Source organism: Ceratina calcarata, unplaced genomic scaffold (genome assembly GCF_001652005.2).
Source record: "Ceratina calcarata isolate Rehan_Ccalc_2016 unplaced genomic scaffold, ASM165200v1 scaffold268, whole genome shotgun sequence".
Classification (NCBI taxonomy): Eukaryota; Metazoa; Arthropoda; class Insecta; order Hymenoptera; family Apidae; genus Ceratina; species Ceratina calcarata.
The window spans coordinates 12,620-19,574 of NW_017148979.1; the positions used below are offsets into that span (position 1 = coordinate 12,620).

Below are 6,955 nucleotides of genomic sequence, written 5' to 3' on the forward strand. Positions count from 1 at the left end.
CGAAAATTTTTTTTTGTTGTTTATTATTAGCAATGTTCTTCCGACGTCTGATTTCTTTTTAAAAAATGCGTTTCTAAAGTGCATAAACTTTTGGAATTGACTGTATAGCCAATACATCCTTAAAATCCTACTTCTCGTATATATTATTGATCAGTTTCATCTCCAAATAAATACACGTTGCAAGTAGAAATTAAGCGAACTTTTCACTTATTATTCGTTATTTGGTACGCATCAAAGGCTCGTATACGAGATCCACGTTTCTCAGCCCCGTGACCGCGCATGCCTCTGCGTACGTAAATACATACATGCGTGCAGCACGCAGACTACGCGTTCGGCTCGTCACTCACGTATGCAGATGCGATAGACACGAGAGATGGTCGCGATGACTGCACCATGGACGGTTCCGGCTAGTGGTGCGCAGTTCCCTTTCGGTCCGTACCTAGTGCCTAGTACTTTATGTATTCTCTTCTCTGCCTGCTCACCCGCCTTCCTGCTCAACCCCTTGTCTGTGCGTACTTTTCCTTTTCACTTACTCTTCCGTGCACTCACCCTGTTACGTTTAAACTCGAACACAAGTATATACAGGGTAGTCCGTACTTTAGATGTGGCATATAACAATGTCATAAATAAAAATAATTTCATGTCATGTCATACGTAAAAATGAATTTCTAGATGTAAAATTCATAATCAGTTATACGTATTGCGCTTCGTACGCGCAAAGGATTGATCTCGAATTCTCGAATCAACCTAAAAACTTTCAGACTCGAGAATTTTTCTCGGACGATTAAGAAACGATCGACACTATCTGTAGAGTCAGTTAATCTGGTTTGCAGTTCGATCGATCAGTCCCGCTTGAAAATTATATTTCAGTGTGATATATAAATTTTAATCATACGATAAATCCATGTGATAATCACGTGCGATACAATCTATCATTACCTACTAACTTTTGACAAATGGCAGTTTGACATTGATCAGAGCGAGCCATAAATAATTAAGAATAATGAGAAATCGCTATCGATTCATGCATCGATTGCTCGGTCTGAGTTCGGCTCGTGCTCGATTCGTCGATGCGATGTATAAATGGACTTTAATTCGTATCACGGGCGTGACTCGATATTGCGAGACGGTCGGTTAAAAAAAGGTCAAATCGACAGGGTGCACACGTATCGGAAGATGCGGCGACCACCCCGTAGATGACGCAAACCCGATTATACATATGTAAGTATGTATTCGCATGCGAAATATCTGCGAGTATCCGTGGCGTGCACGTGTGCCGAGTATATACGTAGGCATGTACATATGTACTCGAGGCTACAAAGCGTGCCACGTTCCGGCGGGTGTGCTTCCTCCGGGTGTCCGCTCCAGTGGGCCAAACCAACCGGCCAGCCCCAACTCTGGCTACGATGCAACGGCGAGCCAACGGAGCCAGCCGGTCCGACGACCATTCAGATTACGCTCTCTCTTCCTACCCCGCCAGTGACTCTTGCTTTTCTTTTTTCCTTAAATGTCACGCGCACGAGATGGGTCTGCTTGATTGTCGGTCCTCCGAGGCCGATTTATTAATTTTACCCGACCACCGAACAATCAGTGACCGGCCTGATTCGATGATTACGCTGATTGCTCACGATGATGATCAATTTTTTTCTTTCTACTTCTTCTCTCTTCCTTTTGGACCATACGTGGCCCACGGTTCGTTTAGTCAATTTAATATAAATGGTTGATAGAAATGCGGTTAGATTTAATATAGCTGTATTGTTTATTAAAATATTTTGTAACATTTGAGAAATTGTGAGAAAATTCAGAATATTTCTTTTACACATCTATGTATATACCGTACATATAAGTATGAAAATATGTAAGAGACGTACATATTACCAACTTCTTTACATTAGAGAAAATACGTAATTGAACAACATTTATTAGACACAAGAAGGAATGTAACATTTATTAAATTGTTCTGGACATCAGAGTGCAAATAAAAAATTTATCCCAGGGCTGTAAAACTTAATTTGATTACCGACGCCATGTGCCACAGGTGAATATACATAATAGTAGGTATGCAACCGGTCTCCCTGTTCGCTCAATATGGAAACCCGTCAGAGCAATTACTTCAATAATTATCAATTAGTTCTGCCGCGGCTGAATTGATTCCGTCTTTAAGGACCCTCGGTTCTGTAACACGCATGAGAATTTTCCATTCAAATAAATTACATTCCGCAGTTAAGAAATTTATTTGAATAATAAGAGTTCTGAGGAATTTTCCTTTAATAATTACCGAGCTTCGAAAGTGTGTCCGAGTTTATTTGCATGTAAATGTATTATAATACGTGTGTATTTGTGAATAAATGCTATTATCGTTTGCATATGCTGTAACGCACTTTGCATCGAGTAATTCGCAAAATTTCTAGATAGGAGACCAATTAAGAGCTGAATAGGAACGACTAGTCTGACAGTTCCAGTTACATAAATTTAATTGTCATTTCATCACAATTGATCAATAGTGTCCCCGAATCATCCTGGGTCTCCGCCCGAATATCAAGAAATCCACTTCGGCATCAAACGATGGTTGCATTAGATTAAATAAGCCAGTCATCGTTCTTCGCGGACAGTCGCATCTCTCGATCACTTACTATCTAAAGATCGCGTGTCTGCTAATGATGGATGAATCGAGAGGTTAGCCAATGACGTAAGCCGATTAGCCGCGTTCGATTAGCCTATAATCAGACTGGCTCGCTACCAAAACCACGGTGAAACCGGTATTTACCTGCGGGCAAGCTGATCACGGGACCAAGAAGTAGGGGACACAGGGCAACGCGAGAGCAAAGATCAACGATTTGTCGTATACATAAACTGTACATATGTGTAGTATACAGGGTGTCAGAGAAATCATTTTAGTCGGGTACTGATTCTACATGCAAAAATAAGTCACAAGAAAAGACTAACATTTTCTCTCCAAAGGTTCGGTTTTCAAGAACGCTGAGTTCGTAGACTTGTCAGGTATTCGTGTATTAACTGAAACTTTCGAAGTATGAAATTTTTGTTCATATGGATTACTGTATAAATTTTGATAATTAGGACTGTAGTTGGATAATGGCTTCATAAATAAAGATTAATACGTTTCAAGGATTATTTTATTAATAAGCATTCAGTATGCTGTGACCATGTCAGAGTTCTACTCATTGAATTAAATTATTATGCAACGAAGAAGTAAATAAAAATATTGCTTATGTTTAATAATTTTTAATTAGAATAGAATAGAAGTTTCATACTTCGATACTTCAAAATAGAACAATTTCTGGGACAGCTTTTATACGTTGCTACGTTGTCGCTGTCACTAGGCCGAGTAAACAGCTCCTGTGGTTTATCGCGAGAGAACTCGCTTCTGTTATCGGCGCGTTTATCAGCGAGAGACGCGAGGCTTCTAGGTTATCGTCTAGCCGACGACCCTTTTTCCTTTCTTTCCCAATGGAGTTTCCTTGTCCTGTGGCTCGAGACTGACACCAGAAACGTGAGTCACACGCCGCGGGTTAAGAAAAAAGCCTTGGAATTGTTGAACTCGAAACTTCGAAAGCCGGTTATGCGTAAATATGATCTTCGTTCATTGTTCGAACAACTGACTATGAGCGTGGAAGAAGATACTTTAAATTCTAAAATAAAAATTATTTAATTTTGGAGATGATTTAAGAAGCATAGTTTGAAGATAGTCATACGTGAACGTCAGAATATTGATTCCAGAATTCATTTACTTCTAATTGACGTCAAACTGGATTTTAAATTATAACATTGCTTTCTTAATAATTTGAATGCCGTCTGTGTCCTATCTAGTGCGCATATAGAACTGTGCCTCCATTTATTTGCAAATCTTAGGTCACATTTGAAATCTGTGACTTCTCGATAATCGTGTGGAAAAAGCCACTTCAACACAAAACCTGCTGCTTTTACTGTCTCATAGTCTGACATTTAAACTTCAGTAGAATGAACAGCCGAGTGTATCTATTTAATAATGATTAACCAAACGTGTCGTAAAATAAATGTAGTCGATGTGAAACAATATACATCGTGGATTATAGTTTTGTTAAAACAAAGAGAATATATACAAAAATATTAATCGTAAAAGAGGAAAGAAATCTTATACCAGTTATCCCTTATACGAGACTGGCCTGGCTTCGAATCCAAGCCTCGTTCCCATCACTAGTCACGGGTCTGGCTGGGTCACGAGGATGACCCACGCGGTGACCCCGACGGAAGGATAGCCGCGATGCCCCCTGCGCGCACGCGATAACACGCGCGCCCCGTAACGCCGTGTTTTTTCGAGCCTTCCACTCCTCTTCTCTCGGTCTCCCGGAGAAGAAATAAGGAGCCGGGCTGTGGGGTCAAAGGTCGAAGATACCGGCGCACGCAAGGCGGCCTTTTGTGCCGCTGCCGAACGAACGGACACGAGCCTACCTCCACTCTCCACCGCACCGCACCGTGGACAGAGAAAAATGAACGGGCCACGCGAGGGAGAAGCCAGAGAACGGCGGGGTGAGTCGAGTTAAGTAGTCGAGGAGGGGAACTAGGTGGGTTGGGTCGCAATGGGATGCGGTGGTTTATGGAGAACGAGTGGAGTACGGAATTCGCATGGAATTTTAGGGACCGTTATCGAAAGGATCCAGTGCGACAGCACATTGATTCATGGAATTAAGATTTACGATTAATAATTTTCATAGATCGATTTAACTCTCGTACTCAAAGGTTGAGATTATACTAAAACGAAGCAAAATTGTAGAACTCATAAAATAATTTTCAAGAGTTATCAACTCCAAAAAAAATCGCATTTTCTCTAGAATCAACAATTTGATTTGTTAATGTTACTTGGATTTTGGTGAACGATCTTACGTATGTATTTTTTCATGGACAAAGCGTTGAATGACGAGGGATAACGTTGAATGGCACGACGAGCTGGAAAGCGGTTCGTTAGTACGTCGTATTTCACGAATACTTAATTACCCTCAGCTACGCTTCAGCGCGGACACAAATAATCGTAAAGTCAGCGTACACATATATTAATATTATACGGCAACTATTAACGCGGCGTACCTCCGCTACGGCGTGCTTTTATCGTCCTTAATTTATTTTTCTCTCTTTTGCGACGCCCCTACCGCACGATAAATTTTAGCAACTAATTTTAAACGAGGAGCCATTTTCTTCGGCTTTATTATCACATCAGGCGCCGTCTTGACGTTTCCCTCGATTGGAACTTCCTTGAATTTTAAATAACTACGTAGTCTCTTGATAAAATGAAAAAAATTGAATAGGCAATAGAACAACTCTAACTAAAGATCACAAAAAAAGATGGTATTATAAGAAACTGCCGGTACGACGATGTAATTAGTTTTTGTATGTATAATCCAACAATTTTTATTAATGCAGATATTTCAATATACTCTAAAAGTTTTAGTTTAAATTGTACTTAGTATATTTCATTGAAAATCTATTTTACTTTAAGGATTAATGGAAGCAATATCAATGAATGTTTATAAGTATATCATATTGATTACTATTTGAGTATTAATCAATGCAAACGATGACTCGGTCTTGTAGAGTAATTAGAGGTCTGAATATGTAATCTGTTACTGCGACTTTCCTACGTTGTTTGTGCGACATAAAGAAAAAAAATGAAGTCGGTATCGCGGGGCGTAAAGCACGTGTAACGAATCGCATCTACTATTATACTAATATGTGTAGAGGGAGAAAGATAGTGAAAGAGAGAGAGAGAAAAGAAGAAAATAGCATAGGCGCGTCGCGACGTGCTCGTGTCTCACAAAAACGATTATTCCGGCCTTGTTAAAGCAGCAGGACGACATTATCTCCATGGAAGAAGCCACCGCCGTCATTGACGCACGAGTGAACCCGATAAAAGAGGCTAAAAGGTATTCTTTCCCGCGACCTCCGCGCGGTGTTATCCTCGCATACGATGTAAGCCACCGCTCATAAGAATCATAGCCGATTAAAGTTGATCTTACTCGTTCGTCGTCATTTGATCAGCCGCGGGGTATTCTTTCTTTTTCTTGTCGCTGTTCTTCCTCCTCGCATTTTTACTTTTACGTCCAAACTTTATGTTTACCTCCTTACTCTTTTTACAAGAGACTGTCTTGATTTTAATTCTCTTTTTCGAAATGTATTAAAAATTATTAAATAGAGACAGGGTTACATTTATATAATTATAAAATTATTTTCTCTCATAATTACAATTTTTTGGTACTTTGTAAGCTGTTAGCGTAACTACAAAAAGGGCCTATTCTCTTTCTATGAATATTATTGAAAATTGTGAAAATAAAATTAATTGTATGTACGACTGATCATAAGAACTGTGAAGACAATTACGAAAAGGGAATGAATTAGAGACATCAGTTTAGTGGAAATTATCGAAATGGAGCACTCTCGAGAGCTAATCTAATCTAAGAAAAGAAAACTCCGAAGCTCTATCAGTCCGATAACCTCTATAAGACCATGGTGCGATTTAGACCTTACAAGGGAACAGATCGGTTAACGATCACAGATTTGTTCCAAATGAGAAAAGAAAGTACCTCCGCGTTTTATCAGATTCATACTCTCGAGGTTTATTGGTCGTTGATATAATTTCCAAAGAAAATGAAACAGGTGTTCAGTTCGTGAAAAAAGAAACAAATGAAGATGCTGATATATTATTATATGATATTGTTACTATTCTTGCATAATTGCGTTCACGGCCTGTTATTTTTTGCTCACTTTTCTAAATGACCATTTTACATAAGACCTACGTTTACGATAAACAAGTCGGTTAGCAGTTAATATTCAACGGTTGCGCAAAAGATTCTAGTTTTACGATTAATAATTATCGGAAAAGTTCCAAAGAGAAACGTAAATACTGGTTTCATTATTTGTGATAAGATAGCTATATTAAAAATATATTCATTTTCTTTGGTTTCCA

General features: G+C 39.2%; 1 long non-coding RNA gene across 1 annotated transcript; it reads right to left on the reverse strand.

Annotated features, from left to right (window-relative positions):
• Positions 1-1,800: 1,800 nt before the first annotated feature.
• On the reverse strand, positions 1,801-4,459 carry LOC113464141 (uncharacterized). Its single transcript, XR_003388975.1, has 3 exons — positions 4,139-4,459; positions 2,279-3,650; positions 1,801-2,175 (listed from the first exon to the last, which is right to left on the reverse strand). It is a non-coding gene; the product is annotated as an uncharacterized LOC113464141 (long non-coding RNA).
• Positions 4,460-6,955: the final 2,496 nt, after the last annotated feature.